We start from the raw sequence: 17,377 nt of genomic DNA on the forward strand, positions 1-17,377 counted from the left end.
GAAAACATATCCTTTAACTTTACGACATTAGTTTTAGTTAAATAAAACATATCCTTTAACTTTACGACATTAGTTTTAGTTAAATAAAACATATCCTTTAAATTTACAACATTAGTTTTAGTTAAGTAAAACATATCCTTTAACTTTACAACATTAGTTTTAGTTAAATAAAGCTGAATGTTTAACTTTGTAACATTAGTTTTAGTTAAATAACGCTGAATGTTCAACTTTAGCACCTCAGTTTATGTCCGAATTTGTGTTTTCTTAGAACTAGTATTAGTATGGAAAGATTACTGATGACGAGACATCATATTTAATAACCATACTCGTAATGCAATGAGCTTGTCTTTATAACGTAAAAGTAATGCTTTTACGTGGTTTTTTATTATAGCTACAAACGTCAGCTTACAGATTAAATGTTTTTTCGCCTCTACAGTTTTTCACATATACTCTGTGTAAGTTTATAAAGTTTGATAAATTTTTCGTCGATTTTGATTTACGTAATGGATATTTTCGATTCAAAATATGCATATTAATACAAAATGGAACAAAACCTTAAAGTTACATCTAATTTGAAGCTTCTAGCTTCAAAACGTTTATCTTTGAATAAGAATACTAAAGATGACAAAAAACAGAACTGATAACTCAATGAAAATTCACTAGGGCATTGATTTTAATTCCTTGTAGTGGTAAGTGCCTTTTGATTAAGCTGAAATTAATCCAGTCGTTTTATTGGTGTACTCTTAAACATAGTTTAGAATGTTTATAACAATTAAAAACCAGATTTGGTTTCAGAATGCTAACTGTTCTGTTGGTGGTTGATTTTTAATGATTCTGATTGGTTTTCTACAGTTTTACAAGCCATGGTATAGGGACATCCTGAAAAACTCTTTAAAAACAAGCCGCATGATGAATATAATTGGTAAAGTGATGCACCATAAATTTTTAATGCTAGATTGCTGCCTTTTCACAATATAAGATTTTTAATATTTTATTACACTCCTTAAGATATACTGTTGAAGTTAACGCTGCTGCTGTCTCCTAGCGTTGTAAGCTCAACAATCTTCAGCAAGGCAGTAAATAGTCCCCGTTTTAGTCAGACAACTCATTAGATTGGTTGATGAACTGTATCTATTCCATGTTTACCGTTCACTAGTAGCACGATGCGGTGCACCTAATATCAGGATTTATCTGGTTGGCTGGTTCAAATTAAATAAGGAAGCACGTTCCAGCTTCTGCTTCACTTGTAAGGTTTCACGCAGCACTGGTACGAATGTAGCTTGCACTAAAAACAAAATAGGATCTCATGCTGAACCAATATTCGACAGAGGTAATTTTATCCAATAACAAAAGTTGATACGATCATCCTTTTGTTGGATACACGGTTATAAGACTTTAAACATTTAGCGTATTTCGATTAAAACTTGAACAAATTCGCTGTAAAAACTCGCCGCGGAGCAACTTGACAATTTGATAAAGTTTCTGGCATCCGCAGGCTAACAGAGAAATTAGATTCACCTAAGCTAGTTAAGCCTTTTTAATATACTCGTATGAGTAAATTAGAAGTTCCAGCCTGAATTTTGGTAAACTTTTAGAAATAAGTTTTCATCAGTTTTAAAACGTGTTTAAGAATAATTGAAAAGATGAATGAATGAATTGACTCACAGTGAAACTTTACAAAGACCATAGCTTGAAAAAAAGAAAAGTAAAATACATAGCGAAACCTTACATAGATCATAGCTTTGGAGAATGAAAGTAACTTATACAGACCATAGCTTGAGAGAGCGACATAACACACACAGTGAAACTATACATAGATCATAACTTGGAACAACGACGGTAACATATAAAGATCATAGTTAGGAAGAATGACAGTTACATACATAGTAAAACCTTACACAGATCATAACTTAGGAGAGTGATAGTAACACACACAGTGAAGCCTTACGTAGACAATAATTTAGGAAACGACAGTAACATACACAGTGAACCCTTACACGGACCATAGCTTTAGAGAGCGACATAACATACACAGTGAAATTTTACATAGACCATAACTTGGGAAACAACAATAACATACCCAATGAAACCTTACATACGCCATAGCTTTAGAGAGCGACATAACATACACAGTGAAACTTCACACGGATCACAGCTTCAGACACAGTGAAACCTTATATTGACCACAGCTTTAGAGAACGACATAACCCACTCAGTGAAACTATAAATATACCATGACTTGGGAAAATGGTAGTAACACCAACCATATATTAATTCAGCTCGCAGCTTTGTATATATGTATTCCAGCTAACTTTGTATGTATGTATTCCAGCTAACTTTGTATGTATGTATTCCAGCTAACTTTGTGTGCATGTATTCCAGCTAACTTTGTGTGCATGTATTCCAGCTAACTTTGTATGTATGTATTCCAGCTAACTTTGTGTGTATGTATTCCAGCTAACTTTTTGTGTATGTATTCCAGCTAACTTTGTATATATGTATTCCAGCTAACTTTGTATGTATGTATTCTAGCTAACTTTGTGTGCATGTATTCCAGCTAACTCCTGCCACAGTTCAGGGGCTATCTGGACCAAATTGTAGACGGGGTGGCCTGGGAGGATTGTTGTTTACTGTATGTTGTGACTCTACTAGCAAGAGGAGCTAGACATGATGTCCTCATGAGGTCACTGAAACATGATGGGGAGCCTTAAAGTAGGTTTCCAGTTTCTCTGAGCCCGAATGTGACTTCAGAGCTTGTGTTCCAAGCCCCTTCAATAATCCTGAGGCACCATGTTAGAAACCGTGTCCATATCCCTTCCTCCACTCCCAAACTTGGCACATGTGCTCAAGTACCAAGAGCGGTGTCCTAACGGGGTGTTATATGTGTATGAACCCTTTTTGGAGTAACTCTACAAGTAATTGGGTATAATGGAGAAGCTTGATCAGTACATATGAGTTTCTGTGAGTCATGAGGGGGGTTTTGAATCCTTCAACGGAGTGCTGATTTTTTATGCTAATCTTAGTCAAATTATTGAATACCATGGGATGATTTCCAAGGGAACTCTTAGAAAAAATAGTTTGACTAATTCTCAAGGCGTTTAGAGTGCACCACCATCCAGTAAATATCGATAAATAAATCAAATCTTTTTAGTCATTTTAATCGATTTTATGTTATAAAATATACAACGTATATCGCGCTGTCGCATGCTAGCTTAAGTACTTGTGTTTAATGATTGTTCTACTGCAATAAAGTTTACAGTCACAGGTAAACAAAGTGATTTAGTAAGATATTTTGCATCAAACGAGTCCTTCCAAACGTTTCAAAAATATTTTGACGAACTGCTAAGAAACAGCTATTTCAGGTCAAAGCTAAGTTATATCAAATTTGATAGAAATAACGTTCTATAATAATTTCAAAAAGAAAATCTGGCTGAGTTGATATAAAAGCAGATTTTCATAGAACTAAGCTTAAAAGTAAAATGTATCATCGCATGTATTGATACTTCAGTAAAAAACGGCAAAATAAAAACACGTATGATTAGAAGTTCTACTAATTCAAACATTATAGTTACATTTCATTTGCCAGCAGGCAAACCTTGAAAGTAAAACAAAAACAAATAAATCACTTGGTATCACAAACCTTCAGCTTAAAAGACATTAAGAATGAGGGGGTATAGACAATCAAAACGTTCAAACATAGCTGACTTGTTAGAAAGCTAAACGTTCCAATAACATCGCATAAACTTAAAATGAAAAAGAACAATGACAAAACTAAAATTAAGTAGCTTTTCTTAAATTGGCAGCATAATCACAAAATTTTCTTCTCGTAAAGATTACCGTTAATGTTGTATCATTTAATGTTTAACGTGTGAAAGAAAAAAATTGAAAATTGAAACATAATTTATTATATAACCATATTATTTTCATATGTAACCTACCAAAGTAATTGTGAAGGATTTGGCGCCACGCTTCTCGGTAGAACAGCAGTTGTCTGAGGGTTTATAACACTAAAAAAAATCGGGTATCGACACGTGCGCAAAGCACAGATAGCCCATTGTGTAGCTTTGGTTTAACAACAAAACAAACAAAACTTTGGCGCCACTTTTATAAAACATGAATATTAGAGAATATCGAATGTCGGTTTGGAAATTACGGCTTAAGCAATTGGTATTTTAAACTTGGAAACGGTACTTCGTGCAATAGACTAAACGAACAACCCTGAAGATCAGATATAGTCATCTTTGACATAGAACTGCTGACGGAAAGAATGAAACTAGTGAGCAACACCCGCCGCTTATGAGCTACTTTAACTGAATAGTAGGATCGACTGACACAGCTAAAAGTGTGATTCGTGTTCATCATATCGCAGATCGAACCCCCTGACTTTCCGTTACCCAGCTCATTACGCTAACCACTAGGTTACGCTATGGTTTCAGATATTTCTCGTTATAGCTGTCTAAATTTAATTGTCACGTTTCAGACTTACCTATCACCTATTTGAAAGGATATTCCAAACAGTATGCTTTAAGCTTTCTTATTACCTGTTTGATGGGATACCAAACAGGATGTTTATATTTACTTATCACCTGTTTGAAGAGATACCAAACAGGATGTTTAGGTTTAATTATCACCTGTGTGATGTGATACCAAACAGGGTGTTTAGATTTACTTCTCACCTGTTTGAAGGGACACCAAACAGGATGTTTAGATTTACTTATCACCTGTTTGATGGGATGCAAAATATAATGCTTTAGATTTACTTATCATCTGTTTGATGAGATACCAAACAGGACGTTTTAGATACACTTATCACCTGTTTGATAAGATACGAAACAAGACGTTTTAGATTCACTTATCATAACATAACACAATGTTTAAGGACAACAAGGGACCTATTGGTCCATCTAGGCTGTCCCATCCTCTAATCTAAACTAAACTTATTAAATAAAAAATACATCGAGGCCAGCCCTTATCATTCATATAGTAATCAAACTTTCTCTTTAGCTCATTTAAATTTACTGCCTCCACAATATCCGAAGGTAACCCGTTCCAAAAGTCAACCACCCTGTTAGAAGAATAAAACGATCTTAGCTGAATGTGACTCCTACCCAGCCAAAATGTATACTTGTGTCCCCTAGTCTTACCATTCTTGCCATGAAATTTGAAAAACAATGATGCATCAAACTATCAATTCCCTTACCAATCTTAAGCACCTCAATCAGATCCCTTTAACTCTTCTTTTTTTCAAAAGAAAACAATCTTAGAGATCTTACCCTCTCATCGTATAGCAACTCTTTCCATCTCAGGCACCATCCTAGTAGCCCTCCTCTGAACCCTTTCCAACAATTCAATGTCATTCCTAACCAATGACTTATACAATGAAATTATAGCATTTTAGGCTTGTATTCAATGTTTCTGTAGCTAAAACCAAAAATCATATTTGCCCTACCACTTGCAACAGCACACTGCTTGGATGGCTTAAGAAACTGATCAACCATTATACCAAGATCCATTTCTTTCATGATACTGTAAAGGGTATTTCCATCCAAATTATACTTGTAATTTAAATTATGATAATCCACATGCATTATCTTGCATTTATCATAATTAAAACCCATCTGCCATTTATTTGCCCAACTCACTAAATGACCGAAATCCTTTTGTAAATCAGCAGCATCCTTTTCACAGCTAGCAACACCCAAGACCTTAATACCATCAGCAAATTTAAATAATTTATTGACCATTCCTTCATCTACGTCATTGATGTAAATCAAAAAGAGCAACGGTTCTAAGATGAGTCCTGAGGTACCTCACTTGTGACATTAATTCAGTTTGACTGAACTTTATTTGTAACAACACTCTGCTTTCTTCCATCCAGCCACTCTTCTATCCAATTTGCTAACTGTTTAAATGTTTCTGAAAATCCAGATACATCAAATCTACACCCATCTGCCATTTGATGTGATTTGTAAGGCAAGATTTTCCCTTAGTAAAACCATGTTGACTATCTAATAAAATTCTAAACTTTGTTAAATGACTTTGCAAAGCCTCTTTTAACAGACCTTCCCAAACGTTTCCTACAACTGATGTAAGACTAATGGGTTTATAATTATCGTACAATTTTTATCACTTCCCTTGAAAAGAGGAGTTACATTAGCTAACCTCCAGTCATCTGGTACCTGCCCACTATTGAAGGATTGACAAAAAATAGTAGCAAGTGGATCAAATATACAATCCTTTACCTTCTTCAAACCTATGGGGAAATATTATCTGGCCCAGGTGCATTATCGTTCTTTAAACTTCCCAAAATTTTGTTAACAAGCTTAGAATTAATGTGATTATCTTGTTCGATCTAGTTTCCATCTATCAACTGTTCAAGATGAGGAGTATTGCTTAAATATTTATTAGTAAAAACCGAAGAAAAAGTTAAATTTAATAACCCAGCCATCTCAAAATCATCAGAGACTAGCTTTCCTTTATCATCCTTCAAGGGTCCTATCCCCATTTTAACATTTTGTTTACCCTTAATGTATTTAAAGAAATCCTTGCTGTTAATTTTTATATTTTCAACAAACCTGTTTCATATTTCCTTTTTTATGTCCTAATTTCCTGTTTGACCAACTTTCTTGATATTCTATAATCTTCTATGGCTTCATCATACCAGTCAATCACATCTATTTGATGGAATACGAAAGATGATGTTTTTTACTTATCATCTGTTTGATGAGATACAAAACAGGATGTTTTATATTTACTTTTCGCCTGTTTGATGGGACAGAAAACAGGATGTTTTAGAATTTTATTGAGCTTTATCTGATGGATATTCCTAACAGGATGTTTCAGTATTATGTCTGTCTAATACAATATTTCAAGTGAACAAAGTAGCTCTAGCTTTGGCTTTGAATATCAAAAGAATGCCCTTCAAATGTTATATATATATCAATTAGGATTGATAATAATCTTAGAAGTTTCAAGAATCAACTAAAGCTTCGTTCACTGTCTTTAAGAAAGCTGTGTACTTATTCAAAGAACACTATAAGAGTCCTACCTTATATGCAGAAGTTAGGTTTTGTTCTGAAGGCCGATATAGCTTGTTGTGTTGGAAGAAGAAAATAAATGGAATTTGTATTTGTATTCTAAGAACAACGGCTCTGTTCTATAATATATCACCTCAAGTTTCATGCCACTATCATAATTATTTTGCATTAATACTCTTGATAATCACGAATGAGCAAATGATCAATTTTCCAAAGTGTTTCTATCCTTCACGTGTTCACCGTGACACACCATTATATGATTAGTCCAAAGAAAGTGATCAGTATGACTTTTGTGGCTTTCACCTTCTATACCTCTTTTATTGAATGAAAATAATTATTTCTATTTTATGACACTGGACGGGTAGATGCAGTAGCCATTGTAGTATATAGGAGTCAGTTGAAATAGTGCATATTAGGGTCGAGCTGTAAAACAAAATGAAGGGGAAAATGATTTGCGCATTTTCAGAAGGCTTTACACACGATTCTTGATCAGTTTCCTGCATCGATTTAGTAACGATTCATTAGTGATTTGAAAAGTGACCATCACTTAATTATTCACGGCTCTTGAGTAACAATTTTGATATCATTAAATGCAAAGAGAGGAACTAGTATTTCTAGTGGTGTATACTTTTTTGTCGTCCCACAGTGGCACAGCGATATGTCTGCGGACTTACAACGCTAGAAACCGGGTTTCGATATCCGTGGTGGGCAGAGCACAGATAGCCCATTATGTAACTTTGTGGTTAATTACAAACAAACAAATACTTTTTTGACATTTGTTTTAAAATAAATGATTTGTAACAAAGAGTACAACAATTGGAATTAAAAGGTTTGGAAGCTCAATAAAGTACCATATCATCGTTGTCCAAAAATTGCGTAGTTATTTACACGTGATATATATAGATGTTTTTGTTGCTGGTGTTTTAGTGCAAAGCTAAATAATGACTATCTACATTCTGTCCATCGCACGGAATCGAACTCCGGACTTTAGTATTGTAAATTCTTAAGATTACAGCTGACCAACCATGGACTATCTGTTTTGAGTCCATCGTGACTATGAAAAATCGACTTTTAGCGTTATAAGCCATCAAACTTACTGCTGAGCCACCTGGGGGCATGAGATGTTAATCACAATAGTCAAGCTAGTAAATTGCAAAATGTAACGATATTACGTAAGCTGTAAAAACGAAAAACTTAAATATTTTTTATTGAAAAAGTGAAACATTATCTATGTCTTAAAATCTATTGGAGTTGTTTCATAGAAATGTTCAGCTTTTTCGTATCGCTTAGCCCTCCAATAACTCAATAGTAAATCCAAAGGCTTATGACGCTAAAAATCGATTTTCAATACCCGCAGTGGGCAGAGCAAAGATAGCCCATTGTTTAGTTTTTTGTTTAACAGCAAACAAACAAACAATATATTATTGAATAACGCACCATATGATGTCAGATCTTGGAAGTCAGTATCAGATATTGTCAGATTGCTCAATCTACTTCTGGTTATAGTAGTCAATTATAAGTTTACAAAAAAGACGTTCAACCAATTTACTCAAGCTTAGAAAAAGAGGGTAAATTAATAACAACGCTGCATTATTTAACCTAACACTAGAAAAAACTTAATGTAAGTGAACAGTCGCATAGTAAAGGGAGTGTTCAAAGGCAGAACATGAGAATTCTTATATAGACTGCTGGAAGGTTACTATCCACGTAATGTAAGTTCCTTTTTTCTGTTCACTAAATTAAATTCAGAAAACAAAAAGGCATAAAAGTATGTTATTTTAATGTTTCCTGTGCTCTTTTTAGGATACTTTTCTTGTTTGATGATATTGTGGTTTATAGTGCTACTGTCGACGAGACGGTCTAAAGCCTCAATGCAGCGGGATTTAATTTTGTTTATTGTGCGTATGATATCGTGCAAGCATAGCCGTATTCGTAGCAAATTTGGAATGCAGATTAAGTCGTCTGTATTGCTGCAGAGTTTGGGGATTGTCGTACTCTGTAATGATATATATAGACAAGTACGTTATAGGACTTTGCAAGGAAGTTTCATAATTCTAGTTCCCTATTTTTCTTAGTTCAATATAATTTCCATTTTACTACGATATTTATTTACGTCCAAATTTGAATTTCAAGTAGACACCACAGAACCGTACGATTATCTCTATGTTAAAATAACACTTCTATTTTTCAGCAAATTGATCGCTTTATTTTCATTTTACTATGAAACTTCTCCAAATAACAAAGAGAAAAACAGCGTCGAAATAATATAGAAATGTGTCTACGTGTTAGATTTGTACACACCTGTGAATCAACTAGAACGGTAAATATTACGTCTATTATTAATCTACAGAAACAAATAACAGAAGGTATTTTTCACTACCATAATCACATAACTGTATATGTCGGGGTTCGATTCCCGTTGCAGACATTGTGCACTTTTGCATTAAACAAATTGGCTGTAGTCTATATCGAAAATTGGCGTAATAGTTGCCTCGAACACTAAATAAGTATTGATAGAAGTTATTACCACTTTCAATGTAGTTCAGTGGCAAGTCTGTGGGCTTATAACGCTATAAATCAGGTTTTGATACTCGCGGTGGGCATAACACAGATTGCCCATTGTGTAGCCTTGTGCTTAACAACAAACAAACAATCAATGCACGAAATTAGATTTGGAGTTTTGGTTCATATTATTGTCTAATTAGTTAATTCTGTGTAAAATAATATTGGCAGATGAAATAAGTGTTTCACAGTTGTTCGTCTCGGTCAAGTTCGAAGAAGAAACAACGAGTGCTCAATACTGTCAAGTTTGAAGATCAAACAGTGAGTGTTGTTCACTTCTGTCAAGTTTGAAAACCAAACAGTGAGTGTTGTTCACTTCTGTCAAGTGTGGAGACCAAGCAGTAACCTTTGTTCAATCCTTTCAAATTTGAAAACCAAACAATGAATGTTGTTTACTTCTACAAGTTTGAAAACCAAACAGTGAGTGTTGTTCAATCCTTTCAAATTTGAAAACCAAACAATGAATGTTGTTCACTTCTACAAGTTTGAAAACCAAACAATGAATGTTGTTCACTTCTACAAATTTGAAAACCAAACAACGAATATTGTTCACGTCTGTCAAGTTTGAAAACCACACAATGAATGTTGTTCACTTCTACAAGTTTGAAGACCAAACAGTGGGTGTTGTTCACTTCTACAAGTTTGAAGACCAAACAATGAATGTTGTTCACTTCTACAAGTTTGAAGACCAAACAGTAAGTATTGTTCACTTCTGTCAAGTTTGAAAACCAAACAACGAATATTGTTCACTTCTACAAGTTTGAAAACCAAACAATGAGTGTTGCTGACTTCTGTCAAGTTTGAAAACCAAACAGTGAGTATTGTTCACTTCTGTCAAGTGTGGAGACCAAGCAGTAACCTTCGTTCAATCCTTTCAAATTTGAAAACCAAACAATGAATGTTGTTCACTTCTACAAGTTTGAAAACCAAACAGTGAGTGTTGTTCACGTCTGTCAAGTTTGAAAACCAAACAATGAATGTTGTTCACTTCTACAGGTTTGAAAACCAAACAGTGAGTGTTGTTCACGTCTGTCAAGTTTGAAAACCAAACAATGAATATTGTTCACTTCTACAAGTTTGAAAACCAAACAACGAATATTGTTCACGTCTGACAAGTTTGAAAACCAAACAATGAATGTTGTTCACTTCTACAAGTTTGAAGACCAAACAGTGAATGTTGTTCACCTCGGTCAAGTTGAAGATCAAACAGTGAGTGTTGTTCACGTCTGTCAAGCTCGAAGATCATTTTTCGTTTCCAATTATTACTAATTTTCGATTAAACGTAAGCTAACAATATATATTTATATCATAATTTAAAAAGTAATCAAATAGCAATATTTTAGCGGAATTTCCAATTATATCCAACGAGGTTCAGCCAACGTACGAGATTTACATGTAGGTTGCTTCTTAATAATGCCTGCTAAGCTAAGAATGGTAACAGTTTGATAATAATAATATTTGAAAGTATTTTAAACATTATAACCAATAATATTAACTCAACTAACTTTAAAGAAAAATGGAGTATCTCATTACTTATAAACAAAACAAACGCATATAAGCAGTTGCTAAATCCATACAGCTTTCCAGTACACGAAATCTGAACGCAAGCGTGAGTGAGTTTGCATTAGCGCATAGCCAACAATAAAAACTAATCGAAGATACAAAAATAAAGGCTAATCATAAACAAAGGACCAAGCTGATTTGCCTTAAGAGCCACACAGCTTACTAATGCGGCAAGCGTTCATGTATTTCCATTACTAGTCATCTATACAGATGTTGTGTCACCGATTCTCTAAAAAACCGTGATACCAATCGTATGACAGAGAGTAAAACTGATTTTTCTTGCTATCAAGACATAAGTATTAGGCCCATTAGACCCTTTAACACTGCAGTCTTTATTCAATCAGTCAGGGTTTCTCAAAAAGAATGTGTAATAGTATTTTCACCACATCCATGGTGGACATAGTGGGGTCGAAATACATTCTTCTTAATTATAACCATGTTTCACCAATTTAGAAAGACATTCACACAATAGCAAGTAAAGCCGGACAGAGAGCCTTTTCGCGTTTTAAAAACAAACGTAATAAAGCTCCTGATTTAAACATTGTCTTTTTCATCCAAGATCCAAGTACATCCCTCGTGGCTGAAAAACAAACTTGTATACAGCGAGTAATCTACTGTTACACTAATCACTATATTAGCAGCACGTCATTATAAATGAAACGGTTAAGTTTATTTTCAAGATTTTCTTATTACCACGACGATTTCTATCTCGCCACACATTTTTCTTGAGTAAGCCTTGCATGATTTTTCCCCTTCTTTTCTGTTCTTTTATGAAGTGAAATTATGTCTATCGTAAATGAATACTTTATAAGCACATATTTACAAAAGTCAAATAAGTTTTGGTTTTATTGTATGTTGACTGTGATAGACATATCACGACCATTTTACAGCGCATCTACTAAGATGCTTTGTTTGTTTTAGAGCTAAGCCACAACGGGCTATCTGCTGTGTCCACTGCGTGGAATCGAACTCCGGATTTTAGTGTTGTAAGTCCATAAACTTACTGCTGTCCCCCAGGGGAACCTATTGAGATGCGTAGATAAATACCTATAATTACAAAATTATTTCACATGTTAGGCATTATGATTAACACCTTTATTGAAATATATAATGTCAAAATATTTGTGAAGCATGTGAACATATTTCAGAACATCAACATTGAAACTAATAGTTTCTATTAACTGTAAATACTACATCCTTTATCTTACATTATAAGTCATAATATGATCAAAACTATCATTATGCTGCTAGTTCTTCGTTTAAGGTGATCCTTAAAATCATATGTTCACATTGATCCTTCTATTTGGTCTCTCGATAGAACAGTAGTAAGTTGCCCCCCAGTGACACAGCGGCATGTCTGAAGACTTACAACGCTAGAATCCGGGTTTCGATACCTGTGGTGGGCAGAGCACAGATAGCCCATTGTGTAGCTTTGTGCTTAATTACAAACAAACAAACACTAGTAAGTGTACGGATTTACAACGTTACAATCCGGGTTTGACTCTTACGCCGGACACAACAGATAGGTTAATGTGGCTTTGTTCTCACATAAAGAAAATAATTCTTCCATTTTGATATATATATATATATATATTAGTACTACATATGTACACATAGGCACATTGAATGTTAATTTTAATATATATATATATATATAGATAGTAGGGTATTAGAATGTGTGTATGCCTAGACTTTTAACTAAAAATTTAATATTAAAGGCGGTAGTATATGACTTCACCGACATGTAAAGTTTTGACATACATTACTGATTCACTAATTAACAAATGAAATCTAAGAACCATAAATTATTATAAACGTTCACGTCTTGCACGCATGCTTATATTCCACGTACTTATGCTCAGAGTGTACTAAGAATTGTTCAGTGAAGATGGGCTAGAAGCGAATGTCACACAACACATTCTACACATATCTTCTTGGCTACGAAGATCGTTGTAGTGTGTAGAACAAGTGTGAATGTGTGTGTATGTATAGGTGATATGTTAAACTAGCCAAGAGCTAGTTCAATAGCTTTACCGTGTTTAGCAGCCCTATAAATGCGACTTAAAGGAATACAATTCCAGTAACTCGAGAGTAAATGTAACATTTCAACGAAATGCATTAACCAAGCGTTATATAGAACCATCTTGGTCTAGAAACTTTCCTATTCTGCTGTTCATTAGTGCCAGCTACAGAATAACCTTAATCAAATATACTAACTTTCGAAGTTATAGCTTACTGGTACTTTAAGATGTTTTTTTAGCATAATTAACTTGGTATTTTACATCAAATTAGGCTTTAATTCTATACAACTAATTTTTGAAAGGACTGACCACACTAATAAAAAAAATACAGCAGCCCATTAATTCGTATATTTTTCGTTTTATTTCATTATTATTATTTTTTTTGCATGCTGGTACTCTGAGCATGATAAATGACGCTTTGTCTACAATTTAGCTTATTAACTAGACCATTAAATTGATTGATTTGAAGTTACTCTCAAAGCGCCCTCTAGATACTATATGGGGAAATGTTTAGCACATATTAGATTGTTTCACTAGCCTTGTCGATATAAACTGTGAACAAATAAAGGAGTATGAAAGTATGAAGTAATACAAATATATTAGATGTCTAAAGCATTCCTTCACAAAACAAATATAGCTTTAAAGATTGTTTCTGGTACGAAATCATATTTTAAAACTTCAAAATAATTTTGAATGTACATTTTTAACAGCTCATAAAATAATAAGCGCCCAATGCTTCTAAACTATTAAAATTAAGACTGTCTATTCCTTTCACATTATGATTCTGTATGCATTGGTGTTTTTCTTTTTGCATTGAATTGTTTAAAAAAAGTCACGCTTCTTATATTTCTATACCCTGCTTATTCAACTCAAGGTATTTAACACGTCAGCTAGCAGTGAATTTACATATTTGAAACCAACTTTTCTACATTCTGTTTTCTCTGTCTATCCTACTAAGTATCCAGACCAAGAAGAATGTATGTATCAGCACCGCTAACATTTGCTTTTGCTTTAGCTTACGGATATGTTTGGTTTAGCAGCGCCAGCTTAAATAGAAAAGGAACCTCCTAAAGTCACGTCTGTTTTCGCGTGGATAATTTCTTTCTTGAGAGTGGGCCTCGAGCAGAAACGTCTAGTTCTCTACTTTTCTTTCCAACAGGATAACGTTTTATTATACAGCATGCATTGTGCAAATGGGAAGTTAGCGTTGGAATCACTCTAGCTCTTTTTTTCGTTTGCGCCCAAGTTTACCAGTTTCTTCATTTGGTGTTTAGTCTGTAAGTATTCGTAAAGGAAGGGCGCCAGGGTTTTAAATCACCGATATGCGCCTTGTACAATTCACTCAATACTCGAAAAAAAACTCTCGTCCTCAGCGTGAGTTATACGCTTTTTTTTTGGTACTTCCAAAGTTTGTTCGACAGTCATACTCATCTTTCACATTAAAACGATATTATTCATGACATACAACATGTTAGACAACATTAACTTATCGAACCGTACTTTTAGTTACGAAAAAGCTAAAAAATATATATCTGTAGCATGCTCATCAAACCTATATGTTTCAAAAATTGCCATACGGATTCAGGCTTAGCATTCAGCGTCATCATTGATGTAAAGTATAATAGAATAATTTTGATGACAAGAATATAAGCAGCTGAAAACATATTTTGGAATTACGTAGTATGACCTACATTCAAACATCATTTACTATTCATTGCTTGGTGTACAAACACAGTTTTATACAAAGGGCTTTTATTACGTTACATTTGATTCATTCTTGTAAGGCGGAGTGTGGCCCAGCAGTTAGCGAGTCAAACTGTAGATCTTAGGTTCCGTGGTTCGCATTTTGAGTCAGCGGATGTGTCATAAATGTAACTGTCAAATCCCACTATTCGGTCTGACAAGAGTAGCTCATACGTTGATAATCGGTGGTAATGGCCAACTGTCCTCTAGTCGTCAAAATTAGGGACGACTAGCCCAGATAGCACTCGTGTGGTTTTTTGCGTGAAATTCTACAAACAAACACAAAAAAAATATTTTTTGTAGTAAACTTTTATTGTTGTTTTAGCCTCAGTGGATGGTTTCCTGTTAAAAAAAGTTTTTGTGTTGATATAAATACATTTAAGGTCGATTATACTTGAAGAGTGTTACTTCTGTAATTAGGTTAGAATCAGAAGAATACAAACACATTAGCAGTCTCACGCTTGATATTTGGCACAAACCCTTCTTGATGAGTGTCAACTTACTTCATCTACTGGCTAATATATTTCCAAGTAATTAATCTCAATTGTCATAACATTTCAAATATGTAACCTTATTACAACACTATATCCTTATTTCTCAAATATCAGTCCAAAAAACAACGATTCATCTACTCTAGTATCTTAAGTATCAAAGTAAATTTTCTTAACAAGTTCTTTTACTTCAAGCAGTAAGTGAGCATGAGCATTAGAAGTATTAATACAATCAACAGCAGCAAGGGAAAGTTTAAAACATGTGTAGCTCTGTAATTGCGCAGGGTATTGATATAATTTTAACGTGAACGACACCTTATGCGACACACGAGCTAAACAGCCAGATCAGAGATCGCTCCCCCCTCCTCCCACCCAAACACAGTATTTAGCTATTGCTAACTTTAAACTACTTACAAGAAGGCAGGAAGTGGGAACCAGTCACCAGCACCTGCCGGTGCAAGGCTATTGTCTGACTTTGAAACCAGAAACAGGAATGACTGACTGTCACTATTATAACTCACCCATAGCTGAAAGTGCAGAGCATATTCAGAAGCATCGCGGCGTGAGCCTTGGAACTTCCTTATTCTCAGCCCGATACTTGGCACTGTGTAACTGAAAGCATTCTTAAGATAAATCGACACAATTATATAATAAAATAATGGTAATTTACATTGCTTTTAGTTATATACTATTCGATGTTAGCTATTAAACTCTGAACAAACTGAAAGGCGAGTTAAGCTTCACATTGAAGCATTTTTATTACATTTATCCATACGAAAAGTTTGAAAGATGTAGCTTTCAAAGTTTTGGTGCAATGACATTGACCTGTAATACAATGTCTCAGGAAGGTTTCTTCTGAATCTGCTCACGTACTCCCTATCTGACGTATTTTGTTGTGTTCTTATTAACGTGCATGCTATGTAATTATTTATCGAACAGAGACAATATTTATGAGCATTTTCTTGTTGTTCTCTTTTATTTTTTTCGAAGACAACAAATCAAAGGAAAGCCTTGGCGAATATGATGATTCTGTTCACACAAACACACACTATCTTCACACATCTATCTATCTTATTAAAACTATTAATATTCTAATATTGATTTTGATTTGTGAAAGATTCCGAGTGTTGGGATTTTTTTTTTATTCTAGACACCAGCCATGTATATATTCTTCAATATCAGAGCCATAACTTACGAAAGAGCACGAGCAGAACAAGTATTTGTTATCATCCTAACTAAACAGTGTACGTATTTATGTGTGTTTATCGACTACCTTTATTGAAAGGTTTGAAAGAAATTTTCTCACGGCCAAACATCATTAGTAAATTTAGCAATATTCCTAGAATGATGTTAGCACAACGAAATAAGTATTATATATATATACAGCAGCATTTTATTGAAATATTTATTTAAGTATACGCTTTTTTAATTTCTCTGCTAGCGTTGAGACACCTCAGGAGCTTCATTGAGAATGACTGCTTCCTAAAGACTGCAGTGAGAGAATATTAGAAACTAAGTGTAAATTGAAAATAACTGCGAGGATATTAGCAACTAAGTTTTAATTGAAAATGATAGTTTCCCAATGACTGAAGTGGGAGTATATAAGCAAACTAAATGTCAATTGAAAAGGGCTGCTTCTCAAAGACAGAGGTGAGAGGATAAGTTTTAATTAAAATGATAGTTTCCCAATGACTGAAGTGAGAGTATATTAGCAAACTAAATGTCAATTGAAAAGGGCTGCTTCTCAAAGACAGGGGTGAGAGGATATTAGCAACTAAGTTTTAATTGAAAATGATAGTTTCCCAATGACTGAAGTGAGAGTATATTAGCAAACTAAATGTCAATTGAAAAGGGCTGCTTCTCAAAGACAGGGGTGAGAGGATATTAGCAACTAAGTTTAAATTAAAATGACTGCTTCTCAAAGGTTTGGGTGAGAGGATATTAGCAACTAAGTTTAAAT

At 34.2% G+C, this 17,377-nt stretch overlaps 1 protein-coding gene across 1 annotated transcript in view; it reads right to left on the reverse strand.

The window, feature by feature from the left end:
* LOC106464128 (protein artichoke-like) overlaps window positions 1-17,377 on the reverse strand; it is a 103,831-nt gene that overhangs the window by 85,456 nt on the left and 998 nt on the right. The gene's annotated exons all lie outside the window — the stretch shown is intronic.

This window comes from Limulus polyphemus, unplaced genomic scaffold, assembly GCF_000517525.1.
Source record: "Limulus polyphemus unplaced genomic scaffold, Limulus_polyphemus-2.1.2 Scaffold1566, whole genome shotgun sequence".
Classification (NCBI taxonomy): domain Eukaryota; kingdom Metazoa; phylum Arthropoda; class Merostomata; order Xiphosura; family Limulidae; genus Limulus; species Limulus polyphemus.